General features: G+C 36.8%; 1 long non-coding RNA gene across 2 annotated transcripts in view; it reads right to left on the bottom strand.

Annotated features, from left to right (window-relative positions):
• Positions 1-20701, bottom strand: part of LOC113110464 (uncharacterized) — a 46374-nt gene that overhangs the window by 22287 nt on the left and 3386 nt on the right. Inside the window, exon 3 of one of the 2 annotated variants that reach the window (XR_003293148.1) lies at positions 6611-6934. The exons of the other annotated variant lie outside the window; for it this stretch is intronic. This is a non-coding gene — a long non-coding RNA (uncharacterized LOC113110464). Of the gene's footprint in view, positions 1-6610; positions 6935-20701 lie in introns of those variants that run through there. 2 annotated transcript variants of the gene reach the window in all.

Below are 20701 nucleotides of genomic sequence, written 5' to 3'. Positions count from 1 at the left end.
GCAAATACATACAGTATTAATGCCATATACTGAACAACTATATATGGGTGAAGTGTTCAGATGTCCACATACTTTTGGCCATGAAGTCCATCTACAACGGGTCCAAAACAGTTTGACTAGAAACAATCACAATAAAGATAACTGATGAAGCAGCGGAAGTGCATGACTGAATTCATTTGTCAAAGGCAACATGAAATGACACAAATACTTTCTATAAGGCAGAAGCTTTAATGGAGTCTATAACTTCACAGCTTACACTGTAATGAAGCAAGAAATACAACAAAATATAGTGTGTTTTCTGCAATAATGTTTGTTTAGGGGCACAACGTCTAGATAGATGTTCCCTATTCTGTTTGCAAAATAATTTGGAAATCGTGCTGAGGAAATGCTGAACAAGAGCACTGTAAGTGAAAGCGGTTGGAGCGGAAAGCTTTGTCAAAATTTCGATGGCAGAACAATTATTACCGTCCAGCTGTAGGAATGCTTTTCTACTGTAGTGTGGCTGCCAGAGTGGAAATGCTGGCTGCGTTTTTCCAAGTCAGGACTGAACAGATTTCTCCATAAAATGAGCAGTTTGGCAACAAATTATCCCTTTCATCACAGTATGAGCACAGTAAGAGACAGTTGCTGTTATATACAGCCTTTTAAATCGGGGGGTGGGGTTAATGGAAAACCAAACCATGCCACTAGAATGGCTGCAATGGCTGTCATACTAGAAGATTAAGATTTTAAAACATCCTTAGTATATGAGATTATAAGATCATCATAATATATATATTTTTTTTCAATATTTTACACTTAATCATATATTCTCTGCCAGTAGTACACAAAATGCATGCAATTTATTTGTAAATTCAATATTCACAATTACAGCCTATGATGTTCAACGCCACTGCTTTCCACCATGATTTTTTAAATAGTTTTCTCCAGCTTTCACCCCCTACAATGATTTGTGCATTGATCTCAATCATCTCATTCTGTAAAATGTCAAATACTACATGACTTAAAAGCAACATTATACTCCGGTTGTTGTTTTTTTTTTGTGCTGACATCCAATCTCTTCCTAACCTTGTTCACGTTCTTTGTTGTTATGCACACTGGCACACATTGCCTCATACTACTCCACCGATAACATTACATCAAAAACTTTCAAGAAAATCAAGTTAAATTAAAGCTGCAAACTAAAGAGTGCACAACACAGACAGGAAATACTGAAACGAACAATGCAAAACTCCAGAAAAATAGATAAATGCTGGTTAATGACTGTCAGAAGAGCTTGCCAACTCAGAGCGGCTTGTAATAAACAGAGCTGATTGTCATTCAGCTTGAGTTCTGAGGGAAGCCGTGTTAAAAAATAACTCTGCCCCATCTGTGATTCAGATCTTCCTCTGTGAGACCCATTAATGCTGAGAGTTAAGTAGGTATCTGAGCTCATCGGCACCACGGATCACTGCACTCCTCTGCTCGGTGGGGCTGATAGCGCTACGGCTGACCGAACATAGGCACCCGCCAAAAGGATTGATGATAGGATGTGTTTACAGACCTGTATGAGGTCACCAAATCACAGTGGGTCACCTACTTTGTGGGGAAGTCGTGGCCTAATGGTTAGAGATCTGGACTCTGTAATCCAAAGGTTGTGAGTTTGAGTCTTGGGCCGGCAGGAATTGCAGGTGGATATACAGTGCTCTCTCCTCCTTCAATACCACAACTGAGATGCCCTTGGGCAAGGCACTGAACCCCCAACTGCTTCCCAGGCACCACAGAATAAATGGCTACCCACTGCTTTGGCTGTGTGTTCACTGCTGTGTGTGTTTGCACTTTGGATGGGTTAAATGCAGAGCATGAATTCTGAGTATGGGTCACCATACTTGGCTGTATGTCACGTCGCTACTTGCTATATACCAGGGTGAGTGTCTGGAGACTCAACCCAGATTTAGAATGTAAGTCTGACTTAAAAATAAGTGATCAAACTAAGTGATGTATCCAAATTCCTTAGCATATCCAAAACCTCAGAACAACTTGATGATGTAACAGAAACTATGGACTCTCTCTTTTCTAGCACTTTAAATACAGTTGCTCCTTTACGCTTAAGGAAGGTTAAGGAAAACAGTTTGACATCATGGTATAATGAGCATACTCGCACCCTAAAGAGAGCAGCCCGAAAAATGGAGCGCAGCTGGAGGAAAACAAAACTAGAGGTATTTCGAATTGCTTGGCGGGAAAGTAACATATCCTACAGAAAAGCATTAAAAACTGCTAGATCTGATTAATTTCTCCTCTTTTAGAAGAAAACAAACATAACCCCAGGTATTTATTCAATACAGTGGCTAAATTAACGAAAATTAAATCCTCAACAAGTGTTGACATTTCCCAACACCACAGCAGTAATGAACTACTTTACTTCTAAAATCGATACTATTAGAGATAAAATTGCAACCATTAAGCCGTCAGCTACAGTATCACATCAGACAGTGCACTATAGACCCCTTGAGGAACAGTTCCACTCATTCTCTACTATAGGGGAGGAAGAATTGTATAAACTTGTTAAATCATCTAAACCAACAACATGTATGTTAGACCCTATACCATCTAAGCTCCTAAAAGAGGTGCTTCCAGAAGTCATAGGTCCTCTTTTGACTATTATTAATTCCTCATTGTCATTAGGATATGTCCTCAAAACCTTCAAACTGGCTGTTATTAAGCCTCTAATAAAAAAAAACAAATAACTAGTTAATTATAGACCAATCTCGAATCTCCCTTTTCTGTCCAAGATACTAAAGGTGGTATCCTCACAATTATATTCCTTCTTAGAGAAAAATGGTGTATGTGAGAATTTCCAGTCAGGATTTAGACCGTATCATAGTACTGAGACTTTACAAGTGATCTGCTCTTATCATCTGATCGTGGGTGTATCTCTCTATTAGTTTTATTGGATCTTAGTGCTGCGTTTGACACAATTGACCACATTCTTTTGCATAGACTTGAACACTTTGTTGGCATCAGTGGAAGTGCATTAGCATGGTTTAAATTGTACTTATATGACCGCCATCAGTTCGTAGCAGTGAATGAAGATGTATCATATCGATCACAAGTGCAGTATGGAGTACCTCAAGGCTCAGTACTAGGGCCGCTACTCTTCACGCTTTATATGTTACCCTTGGGAGAAATCATCAGGAAACATGGTGTTAGCTTTCACTGTTATGCTGATGATACTCAGCTCTATATTTCTTTGCGGCCCGGCGAAACACACCAATTTGTAAAACTAATGGAATGCATAGTCGATATAAAAAATTGGATGACAAGTAATTTCTTACTGCTAAATTCAGAAAAAACAGAGGTGTTAATTATAGGACCTAAAAACGCTTTTTGTAATAACCTAGAACACTGTCTAAGACTTGATGGTTGTTGTGTCAATTCTTCGTCATCAGTTAGGAACCTAGGTGTGCTATTTGATCGCAATCTTTCCTTAGAAAGCCACGTTTCTAGCATTTGTAAAACTGCATTTTTCCATCTCAAAAATATATCTAAATTACAGCCTATGCACTCAATGTCAAATGCGGAAATGTTAATCCATGCATTTATGACTTCAAGGTTAGATTATTGTAATGCTTTATTGGGTGGTTGTTCTGCACGCTTAGTAAACAAACTACAGCTAGTCCAAAATGCAGCAGCAAGAGTTCTTATTAGAACCAGGAAGTATGACCATATTAGCCCGGTCCTGTCATCGCTGCACTGGCTCCCTATCAAACATCGTATAGATTTTAAAATATTGCTTATTACTTATAAAGCCCTGAATGGTTTAGCACCTCAGTATTTGAATGAGCTCCTTTTACATTACTCCTCTACGTCCGCTATGTTCTCAAAACTCAGGCAATTTGATAATACCTAGAATATCAAAATCAACTGCGGGCGGCAGATCCTTTTCCTATTTGGCGCCTAAACTCTGGAATAACCTACCTAAAATTGTTCGGGAGGCAGACACACTCTTGCAGTTTAAATCTAGATTAAATACCCATCTCTTTAACCTGGCATACACATAACATACTAATATGCTTTTAATATCCAAATCCGTTAAAGGATTTTTATTAGGTAAACCGGAACCGGAAACACTTCACATAACACCCTATGTACCTTCTACATCATTAGAAGAATGGCATCTACGCTAATATTCGTTTGTTTCTCTCTTGTTTCCGAGGTCACCAGATCCAGTCTGTATCCATATCAGAGGGTCACTGCAGTCACCCGGATCCAGTACGTATCCAGACCAGATGGTGGATCAGCACCTAGAAAGGACCTCTACTGCCCTGAAAGACAGCGGAGACCAGGACAACTAGAGCCCCAGATACAGATCCCCAGTAAATACCTTGTCTCAGAGGACCACCAGGACAAGACCACAGGAAACAGATGATTCTTCTGCACAATCTGACTTTGCTGCAGCCTGGAATTGAACTACTGGTTTCGTCTGGTCAGAGGAGAACTGGCCCCCCAACTGAGCCTGGTTTCTACCAAGGTTTTTTTCTCCATTCTGTCACCGATATAGTTTCGTTTCCTAGCCGCTGTCGCCTCTGGCTTGCTTAGTTGGGGTCACTTCATCTACAGCGATATCATTGACTTGATTGCAAATAAATGCACAGACACTATTTAAACTGAACAGAGATGACATAACTGAATTCAATGATGAACTGCCTTTAACTATCATTTTGCATTATTGAGACACTGTTTTCCAAATGAATGTTGTTCAGTGCTTTGACGCAAGGTATTTTGTTTAAAGCGCTATATAAATAAAGGTGATTGATTGATCAAATCATAACACTTAATGTTCTAGCCATCATATATACCTTTGCCAACCAATATTTTTAAAAATATAGCCAAATATTGATTACATGATGCTTTAAGTGAACTAATCTTTCAAAGTTCAATACTTTGCAAAACACAGAGGAGTTATTTTCTTTTTAACCAGAAACAATGTGCAAGGCTAGAAGATTGCTTTAATAAAGACTTTCCACAATAAAAAGTAGACTGTACATTGCATTTTTTGTACCTTCACCCTCTCAGTCTGCCATGAATCACCAGGGGAGGACCAAAATAAACGTTAAAGACAAATCATAAATGTGGAGCCACAAGCAGAAATCGAAAAAGATGAGTCAAGTATTGACATCTTTTCAGGTTATAATAAGACAAACCTCAATAACGGCCCAAATGCTTATTTAAACATCTTTTCAGAAAACCAATGTCACTCAAAAAAAAAACGCTTCTGGAGAGTTTTGACATTTTATTGAGTGAGAAACTCTTTTTTTGTGGCATAAGAAAATGGCATGTAACACACTTCAAGGGCCAAATACACACACACACAAAATACATATATATGCTTAAGGGAAAAATTCTTAGGATAAATAAAATGTTTATCAGAAATTTTCCAAATTATATTCCAAAAAAAAAAAAATTTTAAAAATAAATAAATAAATAATAATAATAATAAAAAATAATAATAATAATAAAATTTCTTTTCTGAGAAAATTCTACCATCGTTTGCCTCATGCTGCTTCAAACCTGTATGATTTAAATATCTTTCTTCTGTGAACTTAACCTACAAGTATGATAGATTATTTAAATAAAATACTGTTGTTGTTGTTGTTGTTGTTGTATGTATTGTAGCTAGTATAACAAATTGCTAAGTTGAATATTTGTCCAATAACAACCCAATAAATGTATAAAATAGTTAATCTTATATTTGACATCTTTAAGAATATCCTACTTTTAAAAAAAATATTTATAATTAAGCATTTTTTTCAAGAATTGTAACTCTTGAGAACAGTCTTATGGAAAACAAATATAACTTTTTTATTTTTGCTTTTCTTCAGAAGTGTTTAGCTTTAAGCAATAAATATAAGGGCCTGGTTTCACAGACAGGTCTTAGCTTAAGCCAGGACTAGACCTCAGTTAAATAAAGATATTTAAGCAGCTTTTATAAAAAAAATTTAAAAAAATAAAAAGCCTTAGGAAAAAAAAATCTTAAAGGTGTGCATCTTGAGACAGAACAATGGCACGGACATATTTTAAGATATTTTCAGTTGAGACAGCTCAAGCATGCATTATAGTCTGGGACTAGCCTTAAGCCTCGCCTGTGAAGGCAGAGGAAGAAGTTCTTAAGAAGTCTTTTCAGTAATTCAAAAAAGTTTTCTTAGCAAGAAAAGTTAGAAATTCATAAGAAATAGAAAGGATGCATTTTATTCCTAAGAATGTTCACTGAAACCGGTCCTATACGATCTTCATATCAGAGCAAATGAGCAAATTTTGAGCAAAAGGCTATTTTTCTAACAGTACAGCTTGACCTTCGAGAACTCTGGGCAAATCTCCACAAAATAAACCTTTACCTTGTTTTGATAAATCATTCTACTTATTGCCATTCAGTCCCTGATTCTTGAGTATACTTGGCCAAAACATGCCTCATTTCGTAAACTCTTTCGTAAACTTTACGTAAGCACGGCTATATTTGTAGTTCTAAAACAGCAACAGAAAGTAGTCTTATAAATACTGCACAAGAAAAATTCTGTGTGTTTTTCCTCTCCAAAAGGTCTTTAATTTTTAAATGTAAAACGAAAAAAAAAAAACTCATCTGCAGGACAGGCATTCAAGCAAACACAGTGATTTAAACTGTTCACTGCATTATCTCTGCTAGCCTGTGATTTGAACAGTAGCACGTGGAGCAGCACTGATGGATCTGTGAGCGGTCTAATATTAGAGTCAGAGTCAGACGTGAGAAGATAAACTGAGAAAGGAAATGTCCATGCTGCTCTCGGGTCTGAGTTCCCACCCTGTGAAAGAGGGAGTCTGGCCATCAAATCAGGCAGTGCAATCATTGATTTATGTGTCGCTATCAAGTGATGCTGGGGCGGCCATCCCTCTTTTCATCTGTTCCAGAGGTTCGGTTTTCCTGCACACAAAGCAAACAAACACAAAAATGCATCCAGCTACCCTGCCTTGGGGATGTAATCGCTTTGTGTGACTTTTTAAAGAGAGCTGTAACTTCAGGTTCTCATCCATTTTAGGTGATTGGTAATTTAATGTGCTTTTGGGTCACGCAGACAGAAGAGTTTACCGAGTGTCATGGGGTTTCTTATCCATATTGAGTTTCTTGTTGGGAGTAGTATAATGGGGAAGCCTACGGCAAGCGTCCACAGCCTTTTCTGGAATCAAACTTGATTTAATTGCTTTGCCTTCTGTTTTTTTTTTTTTTTTGACAAGAAAGTTTATCACTACTCACCACATCAAATAAAGAGTGCCAAACTGCTAGCGAAGTTACTTTAAAGTTAAATAAAACTGAGACTATTTATGTTTTTAATGCACACTACTGGTCTCATCATGAATCATTTATTGGCACCTTAGTCAAAGTAAATCTTTGATATGTAAAATATATCTTTATAATTTCTGCAAGCAGCAGGCTAAATTAATAGCAGGCATAATTGATTTTTGGCAAAATAACCTTTAAATAAAAATGATCTGTGAATCTCATTCCCCAAAATAAACAAAAGCCATTAAAAAAATCTAATCTTCCCAACACAACGCTGCTATACAGTACAAAAGTATAATTGTGAATTTGATGTTTCTTTTATACAACAAAATAAAAAAAAATAAAAAAATTAAAAGAATAAGTTAACGTTGAACTACTTTCATTTTTTTCTTTCCAAACAAAGCCAAAAGGAGGAGCACCTTTTCAAGAATGAATCAGTGTTTCAAGGAATCGGTTAAACAAATGATTCAATGATACAGACCAACCCTATCTCACAACCAATTTATACATATTTTACAGGGTGGCTAATTTGTACGACCTCACTCATACGATTTTGCATGATTTCTGTGAGGGCTAGGTTTAGGGGCGAGGTTCGAGGTGGTCATTCATGTGAATTCCTACGATTTGCCACCTCATAAAATATGTACATTTCTTTCACAAAACAAATTCGGAATACAAATTTGTTCGAGTTAGCCATTTACTAAAATACGTATGCATTGCCATGAGATAGGGTTGGATAAACACTTGTTTAATTCCTGAATTGTTCATTTAATCAGTCAGATAAATGACTGATTCAATGATTCACACTCAAATTATCTTGAGCATTCTCAACAATGAATCTGTCCCATAGACTGCCAAGTAAAATACATTGTCAGGATCCAGAAAGTTATACGACTTGTTGAATAAAGTCATTATTTCTGTGTTCTTCTTGTACAAAAAGTATTCTTTTGACTTCATAACGTTACAGTTGAACCACTGTACTATTCTGATTATGCTTTTCATACTTTCCTGGACCTTACAGTGTATTTTACTTGGCAGTCTATGGAACAGTCACAAGCCTCCTGGTTTTCATCCAAAATATCTTAAATTATGTTCTGAAGGTGAACTAAGCTTTTACAGGTTTGGAACGACATGGGGTAAGTGATTAATGACAACATTCTCTTTAAGGCACAAGAAGTGGACTATCAGTCAAAATATGATTTAAAAAAAATTAAAGTGACTTGAGGGCTTCCAGCTATGGCTAATCAAGCCATGTGGTCAGAAATATGGTAGATTAAAAATGCATTGAATAGAATGTAAATGCATTCATTGGATTGTAAAATTATGCTAATATGGAAATAACAGCTGCTGATTTAATAATTCATGGCTTATGCCCCTTCAGAGAAGGCAGAGACACAAGATCAAGTGAAGGCACATAGGACAAGAAAGAGATTCAACTCTCTGTGGATGGAAATGAAAGAAATGGCCCAGGCATTAACCTGAGTACAGAACATTGTCTGTGGATTAAAAAAAGAGAGAGATTAAATAAAAGATTGAGAGACTTTTTAAGTTCTGAAAAGATCTGTATTTCATTTCATCCCTAAACAGTTCCCAGAAAGGATGGTGACATGCATTATAAAGACCAGTTAAAATATGCATTATAAAGACCAGTTAAAATATGCATTGGTAGAATCTTTTTTTTCTTACAGAATTTCATTTGGCTGGTGCGTTTCAACAAGGTCATCGCCCTGTGCACCTGTAGACTGTTGGAAACTCTCATAATGTACTATGTGTGTCAAATACAAGAGCATTCTCCTTTTGACTCTCATTTCAAGGTTAGGCCTATCATTAACTAAAACTAATCTTATTAAACCAGTTTTGTTAATTGAAATAATGGTAAAATAACATATAACTAGCTTGTCAAGACAAACTTTATGTTGGATTAGAAAAGCCTGTACAGACGTTTAAAGTAGATTTAATGACTTTAAGTCTGGATCAACGTATTGTTCAAATGAACAAAGAGCTGAGAATATGCGTATTTTTGTGTCTTTAGCTGAGCTAAACACTTAGTGACACAATATGACTGATGAAATGCTAGCATGCTGAGACCAGCAAAAATGTCAAGCTGAAAGAAATCTGCCCCAAACGCTTGGAACAGCTACCACCCATGGAGTTCTTACATCAGGTTCATTCTCAGATGATTTACACTCCCTGGTTTCTGGAAAAAAACATTGTGCTACATATTGACAGCTTTATGGCTCCAATGCTATTGTTTGTTTTCCTCCGTACCTTTCCTTCTTTAACCTCTAAATTTCCCTTACTGTACTAATGCCTCTCATACGAACTTCACTGAGCACTCGGCATGTGTTTTCATAAAGTATCTCATGCTAGCTGCGATGCTCCGGGATCAGGTATCATCGGCCTGTCACTACTAATCTCAGACACCATTTAACAAAAATCTAAAGTGAGCCAGGAACAGCTGGTGTTTTAAAAGGCTTTGTGAATATGGGGCATTGTGATTACAGAAAACCAAGAAATCAGTGAGGGGCGGGATTTAGCTGCCTGCTGGCTGGCGGCAGGCCAGTGGTGAGAGTAATAAGGAGCTGCGAGGTGGTGTAAGATAGCCAAGGTGGGAGGGAGCTAGACAGACAGTAGACAGATAGACAGTTGAGTGTGACGCTGGAGGGGTGAACCGTGGGGACTAAAATTGTAACAAGTGAGATGGGACATGCTGGAGTTGGTTTTGATGGGTTTGACTTTTGTGTATTCTACTCTATTAGCTTTAGGGTTAACTGTATGCTACGGTAGTCCTGAAAGATAACTTTTAGCAGCTTCAGAAATGGAAAAATGGTGCAAAATATTTATTTTATTTTAGTTACATTTTATTTGACAGGGACAATGCACATAAATAATACATAAATATAACATGTGCCAGAATTAGCCAGAAGGCTATTTCCATCTGCAGTCCCTGGACTGATGGTAAAATTTTCATCCTAAAAATATAAAACAATTAATCAATCCCTAATAAATACATTCTCCAAAATACATATAAAACAATTATAAACACTATACCTATAATACAATAATATTATATATTGTCACTAAAGACAGAATAACATAATTTAAAAAATCAATCATAATTTATCCAACTTCCAGCCATAAAGCCTAATAAAATAAAATATTACTTTTTTTCTTACATCCTCTCTTGCCCCTCACAGCCCTTTAAGAGCCCAGTTTGAATATTTTTGAACAAAAGCTTTTTTTTTTTCAATAATATGCGTTTCCAGACATTCCGTAAATGCTGTTTCTCAAACACTCAAACATCTTTCAAACAAATACTGTATTCCTAGAAAATAACAGTAATCTATTGCAATCGCATCTATGTCTGTAACAACATCTAAGAACGACTTAAAATCTTAGATAAAAGACTAAATGCAGCACTGACCAGACCAAAACAGCATCTAGCAATTATGAATCTACTCAATAGCTCACTAAGTGATCGAGGAAGCCAGCCGTATTGAACAGAGGTCTGGGAAATCACTCCAGCAGCATCCCGCTCAGCCCACAAACTCAGATTCGCAGTCTTCTATTCAGTCTGTTGGCCTTTAATTAACTATTGATTGGCACGGGGTACTGAGAAACCTCCACTAATAAAACTATAGCCACTACAGGTCAGAGTGGTGTTTAAACTTTTATGACAGAATGAAGTTCTGACCTCGTGTTGGAAAGTTTTATCCATCCACATATATCAGAATAGCATATTTTCACGTATGTAGACATTTGGAAGGGGGAATAAGGTGTGAAAAGTTCTGTGCTGTACTACAAAGTATTTTTATTTTATCTCTCTGCTAAAGAGAGCAGCTGGAAAGGAAGTGTAGGTCTAGGGTACATCAACACAGTGTGGCACCTCGATCAGCATCAAACGAACAGCCCACTGGTTCCTGTTTTGGAGCCAATATTTACTCAAGAATTAATCCTCTTTTAAAAATTCAGCATTGGCATAAAGATGGCAGCTTTGAACACTGCTAGGCCCTTCAGACGGATTACCTGCCTAACTGACAGGATATTTCACAGACGTAGCAGTTACCCTTACCGCAGTATGATTGCAGTATTACGACTATCTAGGCAGTAGAACATGCAGTTTTGTGCAGTACAAAGATTCTGCACTGCACAGTGAAGAACTGTACTGTAATAAAACACTTCTGTAGTATGTAAAGTGGAAGTGAAGCAGTCAGTCAAGTTTACATTATTTAGTAAAGTGATTTTTAAAAAAAAGCTCACCACCATCTTGTAGTACCACTGTGAGTGATGTCACGGGGTTGGTTTGCTCCGTTGGCCACTGAAGTAATATATAAGCATTTCTTTACTTTTTGAAGTGTTTGTTATATATTTTTTTAAATAAAGTGGTAATCGGTTTACTAAACAGTGTAAACTTGACTCACCGTTTCACTTCCACTTTAAAGTGGTAGCTCACCTTAAAATCTATATTGTAGATTCAAAAGACCTTGGATTACATGAGGACATGAACTTCATAATATCCACAGCTGTTTTGAGAGTTTACTTCACAAATTTTTCACCATTTTGTTTGATAAAAACTGAAACCACAAAACAGATATTGCATGATGGGGGGGGGGGGTTTATATATATATATATATATATATATATATATATATATATATATATATATATATATATATATATAGTGATAATATATATATATTTCGCCATATCAGCCTGACCTTTTTTTACTGCATAGTCCCACTAAAATATAAAGCAAAAACTTCTAAATTGATAATTGATAATAATATCCAGATAACGAACAAAAGATTGAAATCGGATTGTCAAGAACCGATTGTATCGGTTTTCGGATCACCAGTAGTCCTTTTGGACAGTTCAATTCAATAAACCGGTTTAAGAAAACGGTTCACCGGTTCTTTTGCACTCGAAACACTTCTCTTTTGTTCGTTATCTGGCTCGGCTCGGTGTTCCTCTTCAGTTCTCTCTTCACAGCAGTTCAGTTAATGTACTGTTTGAGTAAATGAATTACTCCAGGATATTTGTTTGTTTGAACTCAGAGGGAGTGTCAGCCACATTAAAAAAAGTGAACAGCTTAAGTCATTTGCGGATTAATGCGTATTGGAGACGCGAACCTTTTTAAATTATTCAGTTCGATTTGGTGAACTGGTTCAAGATCCGGTTACATCGAATGATTCGTTCGCGAACCGGATATCATACACTGCAGAGTTTTGAAATCTCATAACAGACCCAGAAGAAAAGTGAATGATGAATAAAGTCATATTTTTTTGCTATTTTGGACCAAAATGTATTCAAATACTTCAAAAAATTCTAACTGACCCTCTGATGTCACATGGACTACTATGATGATGTTTTTCTTACCTTTCTGGACATGGACAGTATACTGTACACACAGTTTCAATGGAGGGACTGAGAGCTCTCGGACTAAAACTAAAATATCTTAAACTGTGTTGTGAAGATAAATGGAGGTCTCACGGGTTTGGAACGACATGAGGGTGAGTTATTAATGACATAATTTTGATTATTGGGTGAATTAACCCTTTAAGTAAAGTACAACTGTAGGCCCCTGTAGCAGTACAAGTACAGTTCGCGGTATATTATCTCATATTAACTATACACTTTAATGCAATACAAGTTAAACTCAACCCAAAACAGCTGCAGTTTAGTCCAGTAGTGCAACATTTATTTGTATATGACATCTACGGCAAAATGGGTGTAGTTACTGTGCAACTGCAGCTGTTGGCATGGTAACGGTGGCAGTTTTCATATTGTACTGAACTGCAGTTATGCTATAATATAAGACTGTTTGTCTGTGTGGTCATATTAATATTGTGCATACATTCTCTAGTATTTCAAATACTGTGAGCTGCTGGTGCAGTTCTTGAGAATAGATGCAGCACTGTACGGATGCAGGAACCTGGAGATCTAAACACAGTATGAACCACTTTAGTACAACTGTGATAATTTGGATGCAGATATGCGATTTTTAGTGTTGCTATTACTGCATACAGTTCTCTACATTTGTAGAATTCAATAACTGCTGTTATTTTTGCATTTGCCGTGATGGACAAGGAATTCAAGGGCTGATGGGAGATTTACTGATGGAAAAGATAAAAAAATAAAAATAATCACCCCTGATGCTCAAGGAAACTGTGGCTATTATCACCAGTCTGGCAGGGATATTAAAAACACCCACATGTGCTCCCTAATAAGACTTTAATGGGCCTATTAAACATTGCACATTATGTTTATAAATGATGCTTTATTTAAATCTACATCTTTGATGAGTTAATTAATTGGAAACGACTTGTAAACATGTCATCTATTCAGTGCAAAAAAAGTATAATAAAATATGTCTCAGACATTCACACACATTGACTTTACTTCATTTGGAATGCCTAGCTTTTCAAATATTCACTCTTTTAGGTCCTTTGGAATCTAGCAATTCAATATCTTTACTTTAATGAATCCCTGATTGGACTGCGAGCACCAATAAATTACTTTATTTTAACTTTAATAAATGCTATTAAGGGAGCAAAAGGGAATAACAAGAAAGAAAAATACAATCAATATCCAGCGTGTAGCAAAACAGCCATGCAATTTACATCCGAATCATGCTGGATAGCTGTCTGAGTTGGCATGGTAAATTTGGAACAGATCCATATGAATATACTCATTGAATATGGACACAGTCATTTCATTATCCAGATGTCATCGGGGGACGTTCGTTCTGTCATGTGTACTTGAAAATATTAATTTCTCTTCGCTTACGCAACAGCCAAACTTTCTCCTCTTTTCTTCCAATTAGCCTCATGTTCTGTGCCAGCAGTTAACAAGTGCAATGCTGCGATGTCATTGAATCGGGGGGTATTAGCTCAATTAAGCGCTTTAAAGTCTGCCAGAATATAATATTAGCTATTTTTGGAGGGATTGTTAGAAATTCTGCAAGGCCAGAAATGAAAGAATATGACATATATCCCAAATTAAGTCGGAATTAAAGTCCAGCAGACAGATAGTGGGACAACTAGGAAACTGACACTGGAAAGTAACTGGTCAAAACCCTTTTAGAATGCCAAATAGAAGTGAACTCTTCAGCAGAAAATTACTGCCCATAGGGAAATCTAATTGCCCCTTGGGCACTGTATAGCTCAAAAAATGGACAAAATAAAATAACTAAATTGCTTGTGAAATCTATCAAATTAAATATGCACTTTTTTGGAATAAAGTAGTAATTTTCCTATGGAACATTTCAGTGGAAAAACTCCATGCAGTACGTCATTTATAAACAAAAACACTGTAAAGACTTTAATAATGTGCAACCACCATGACACCAAAATCGAAGCAATTATTCACATTACATTATTGCTCTATATTACTCTTGGGATGTTTTTCAAGTTTATCAAATAATGTAATAAAAGTTACGAACTGCAGCTTTAAATAAAGTAGCCTACTTTCAAGACATGGAACCTTATAAAACAGGTTCTCCTATTATTACAAGCTGGCTGAAGAACCATAATTTGATATGGTTTAGGTCAATTTTCTTGAAAGTCTCAGTACAACAATTAGCATTCTTGGCAAAGTTTATAACTTAAGTTGTCAGATCTTAACTCCACTGAAAAAACGTGTTAGACACTAAATTAGCATCACATTCCACATGTATTGCAGACGCTGTGAGCTTTTTCTGATGTTTTTTCTTTTCTTTTTTCTTTTGAATTAGACATTTATGTAGAAGACTTTCTTGGAGTTGGTTCTTTTTTTGTTTTTTGTTCCAAGACGCACTTAAAAGTACTTCAGTCAACTCCACACTGCCGATTGTGTGGTGAGTGTTTTAATGCGGGGAGGCCAACACGCAGCTGTGAGCATCTGTCTTTCTCTCTCTCATACATCACAGATCAGCTCGCTTCTACACTTGGATGCTTTAAATAGTGACAGCGGAGAGATAGAGAAGAGCCCGATCCTTGTCTAGGACTTCATAATAACCATCAGTCCTTTGCAAGACCTAAAGGCAAATTAACACGTTATAGCCTTGCTAACATCATTGGACTTTTGTATTAGCTGTTAATTATTATTTAATTGTTCACTGCAGCAATAATTACCCTTCTAAAAAAAAGCTTAAGCTGGTCTTTCAGCCTGGCTGAGCTGATCTGTTGCCAAGTAAAAAGGGGTTTGGGAATTGTTTAGCTGGTTAGGTTAAGTGGCAAACCAGTTGAACACCTTTTTGGCCAGGATGGGAGACCAACTATCAGAAAACAAGTTTAAACTGTTTTCTTCTTGAAAAATGTGTTTTACTTTTTGTTCTAAACCAAACACTCATAAAACGTTTTTATGCTGCTAGTAAGTACACTAGCTCCATTTCAGGTACTTTATTCTTATACCACAGCTAGTTTACTGTTTGCTAAATTGTACAAAATGCTTTCAGCATAGGATTCTGAGACTTTTTGGCCTGGTATAGTCAACAGTTTAAAAGCAACAGCTTAACAAGCATGAACAAAACATAAAGTTTCTTTCATCACCAGCCTGCTAACAATTGAAGAGTTTCAATACTGTGTTTTTTGCTTAAGGTTAGTTGGGTCACATCCAACACCTAATGGGTTACAATTGAATTCACGCTTCCTGTGTGCAAGGCTATCACTGTATCAACCAAGCTTTTATTCACTTTTAACTTAAAATGTATCACTATATCACTTTTTTACTGTATTTTTATTCAAATAAATACAACCTAGGTAAGATGCTTCTACTAAAAAAAACATCAAAAAAATTTTTTAATGGTGCAGTGTAGCTTTCAGATTAAACATGACTATGTAACACTTCACGGATAATCATGATTCTCAAATCCATCATATTTGTGTCAGTGTACAATAAATGTACATTTTTTGGGTGAACTATTCCTTTAGCACTTTATATACACATACAGAGCAGGCGGTATTACATGGACCTGAATGATTGGCAGACAGGTGGGAGCAGCAACAATGGCACACAGAGTTTATTACAATAAATGACAAAAGGCAAGATGTTGTTAGAGTGCTGCAATAACTTAAAACCACGGGGGATCGTAACCGATTCTAAAACATTCTGCATTTGATTTTACACTCGCCAAATAAGCATGATTTGTGAATGCCTGCAGACATAGTATACCTTTTCTTTATGGCTCAGATTCACAAGCTGAGAATTGCAAGCAAAATCCAAAACACAGCCCGTAAATCACCAAAAATGGAACATGGTCTGTTATTTTTTCTCTCTAAAGGCAATGTCCTCTATATGCACAACAGAAAGAACAGACAAAACTTCTCCTTCTGTCTATTTTTTCCCAATCTGTAAATTATAAATGTGACATGGGTGCTTGGAACATTTCGCTTGAAACTAAAATGGCAAAATGGAGTCATCACAAACACCCTTTGGAAGATGATGCAGTAAAAAGGAGATACCTTTTTGCTAAGTTTCAACAGAGAAGAGGATCTGTTTTGGTTCTCTTTTCATAAAAAGCTTCAGTGTGTTGCTGGGGAGAATGCAGAGTCCCCAGAGGTGACAAACAGCCCTTATTACTGCCAATCTACGCCTACCTGCGCCTCAAAGGATGTCAGGATCCAACCTGCCAGCCCTTTGCTCATGATACAGAGAAGATCAAACATGAAGTGTTTAAAAGGAGAGGGAAAAACAGGAAGTTTGGCTGCAGTGTGCGAAGGAGTCTGGAGTTATCCACACACATGGAAATGTGCAGCCCTAATATGAAGGGCTCTGTTGTCTGGGAGACACATTTTACGTCTAAATGAAGACTATTCACCTTTTCATTCAACGCGGAAGTAAGCCTATTGGTGAGCCTACTGGTTCACTGGCTGCTATAGGTAAATAACGAAGAGAATAACAACATGCAGTAAATGGTAAAACTGTTTGCACTACAAACCAGTGTACTCATAATTAAGATAATACATTTAAATATCAAGATAAGACACACCAAATTTCAATATCTACCAGAACTGCTTTGTTCCGCTAGAAAAAGAAAAGGTGGATAGAATACCCAAGATGTGTCACTCACATAGTTTTGAATGGGGAAAATGCAATGCTCGATAGAGCTGCTCAATCGCAGGAAGCCCCGCCTTCTGAAAGAAAGAGCCAAACGCTAATCAGTAAAGTCAGTGTGTCTCTGCAGCTGCCGTTAGAAGCGTCCCGGTAGCTATAGAAACAGCCAGCGTTCTGAGACGTGTGCTCCGGGCTGCACATGCACACTGGCTGATCTAGCATGAAAAACAAGCTTTTTATAACGCTATTTGAGCAAGAGTAACAACATTTATGACACAGTTGTTTTCAGATTTCTTTGGTGACTTCAAATATTAAATTTAATCGGGAGCTTGGTGAGCATAAGAGGCTTCTTTCAGAAACAAAGAAAAAATAATCTTTTGTACGGTAGTATATTTTACATCTGTGTGTATTACAGAGAGATAGAGAATGATTTTTTACTTTTTCTTTATAAGTTTAAACCATCAACACACTCTCATAAAAAAGGTACAAAAGCTGTCACTGGGGCAGTAACCCTTTAAAATGTACTACTATTTAGGTAACAATATGTACTTTTAAGGTACCAATGTGCACCTTTTAGGAGTAAAATTTATTTAAAAAGTGTACCTTTTGAAAAGGTAAAGCCACAGTGATGGCTTTGTAAAAAAAATTCTGAGAGTGTACTAACGCATAATAAAAGCTGGCATCAGCTATTCATCATTAACGTAATATTAAAACACGCACATGAGGAACGCAACAGGCACCTGTTTTGTAGGATGACCCAAATGGGAACTCGTCTGTGGTTGTCTGTCTCTATCTTTTGGCTCCTATTCATCCTTTTTTCTCTCTTCCCCTTTTTTCGCTCAGTGCAAATTAATTTTCTCAGTGCCGCAATTTGGTGCAGCTATGTTAATTCTGTATAGGTGCACTAAAGTGTCTGATGCCTGGAGGGTGCACCTGCAGCTGAGCCGACTGCAGGTGTCGGATAAAGCATCAAGACAATCTCAAACTCCCCTTGTTTTTAAAGCCCACGTGGAAAAATGCAGGCTCTGAAGTAACTAGCTCGTGACATTTTGGTAATTAGCCTCTTGACATAATTCAAAAGGAAAGCGTTATCTGGTAATATGCTTATGACAGAGGTGAAAAACCCTGAAAGAACATTTGAGTGGGTTCACACTCGTTAATGACGGAGTTAAATATATTAATGACATCACTCAAGTTGAGTCAATTAACACAGCCTCTGAGGTTCGCTCAAACATGTCATTCTTCCCTTTAGAAAAACATACAGGAATTTAAATGCGGTCAATATGTAAGACAGATATTGTGATTCTCTCTGTATCTCTCAAAGTCAGTAATGAGTTTAAATGCCATTAATGTTCTCGACTGCTAACTTCACAGAAGATACAGTCTCTGCCACTCTGTTTCAGGCGAAGGCATTATGACTATCATTCCAGGCGAATGCATTATAATCACAGAACAGATCTGATCAGTGTAATTACATTTAACTTTGAGCTATTTCCAAGACACATTTGCACTAATGTAAGAAAAGTATGCAAGTGGATCTGTAAGTCCATTTGGATAATGTTCCCCATGTCTAAAAACTCGCTTACATATGTCCATCTTAAAAGCTTCAATGCTCATTTGGGCTCATTGGTTTTTAAGATTATCTCAAGCAATTTCTCCAATTACAAACCTTGTCTATATGATAGCCTGCGTGATAACTTTACTATAGTGATGTATGGTATGTCAGTCAGCTAAATTCACAACAGCCCGCAATATAATCACTGAAAACCAAATCCTTAAGCTTACAAGGCACAAAAACACAAACATAACAGATATGTCCAGTCAAAACATTAGTTGATTGGCCAACCCAAAAGCTAACCTAATTGATTTGAGTATTAATACATGCTAATGTTTTGCTCTAAAATATAAATTACATACAGTCATACCTCAAATGTGAGTTCTGAAACCAATGTGTGCTTTAAAAAGGAAATCATTAGTAGTTTGCAAACAACAATTGTTGCAGCCCTTTAATGGCTTCCACTTGTAGAACATAGTGGTTTAAAAATAAACTTTTCACGTATGGATGTGTGTTGTTTATGTTGTCGGGAATTACTTTTCCATGTAATATTAAACCTGTTTCTTGAAAAAGTGTTTTATGACCACAAACTAAAGAGATTTATTCACCTTTAGGGATGCTGGAACAAGTGGCAATTAGAAAAATGTTTCATGTTTTCATGATTTCTGATAATACGCTTCTACGCGTGGGCTGTGTTTGGAAACGAAATGATAGGAAATAATAATACACATTGAAGTTACTGAGCAGGATAATGGGGTTTATCTCTAGCACATGCAATTGCACAGGTTATTCGATAGTGTATTCTGTGTTGCCCACAGTAAATAATAGCTCTTGTATGCACCACTTGCTGGCCCCTCAGAGCCACTTTGCACACATAATTATGGAATCATGCTCATCTTGCCAGCTGAAAGCCTGAGATGGATGTGACAATTGGAGGTATTCAGGCTTTTGATAACCGCACCATAATCACCCATCCGATTCTTACCCAGCTCCTCCGTTTCGATAAACATCAATCCCAACCATACAGCCAGGACAAACAATCAGGGACTTTCCTCAGATCAAAACGCAGCACAAAGCCACAACACAATAATGTGACATTTCGAGTCTAAAAACAGAACCTGACCCTAATCTATTAAACATTTGGATTTAATGGTTTCAAAATGGACCTAATTAATTCCCAGAAAGATCTATATTGCAATTTCTTTGAGGCATGAAATTCATGGTCCATTGAATTTAATAGATGTAAATGATGGATTATAATTTGCAGTAATCCATTACCAAGTGATTACCATATTTCTTCAACAATTTGCAGTGAGCCGCATTGTTTCTCAGTAAGTTTTCTCTGTGCTCGAGTGAAATCACAACCAATTATATACGGAACAATCAAAAGATTTCAAACCAGAATAACACCTTGACTTTTGCTCCAAGCGCTCTAATGTTTCTAGATGGAGGCTAACAGTAATGAACACTCAGATGAGGTTTTTCTCCTAGCTTTACGTTATGACACAAAAAGAGGTCAGTTTCTTGGACACAGATTAAGTGTCCAAAAAGCAGGGTTAAACTGCTTTTGTCACTGGTGGCTTTTCTTTGAAAATCCTTTATAGTCTTGTACTGGGCTTAAATTGTACCATTGAAATCAATCCAATAGGAAATAAAGAGCAGCAGTCCAGAGTACATCTAAAGAATGAAAAAAATACTTATGTGAGGGCATCCGTACACAAAAATGAGGAAGATCACCAGCATAGAGAGAGAGAGAGATACAGATAGATAGATAGATAGATAGATAGATAGATAGATAGATAGATAGATAGATAGATAGATAG

The sequence above is a fragment of the Carassius auratus genome, chromosome 10, assembly GCF_003368295.1.
Source record: "Carassius auratus strain Wakin chromosome 10, ASM336829v1, whole genome shotgun sequence".
In the NCBI taxonomy this organism is placed as follows: domain Eukaryota; kingdom Metazoa; phylum Chordata; class Actinopteri; order Cypriniformes; family Cyprinidae; genus Carassius; species Carassius auratus.
Note: the sequence above shows the minus strand (reverse complement) of the source record. Positions and strands in the feature narration are given on the sequence as shown.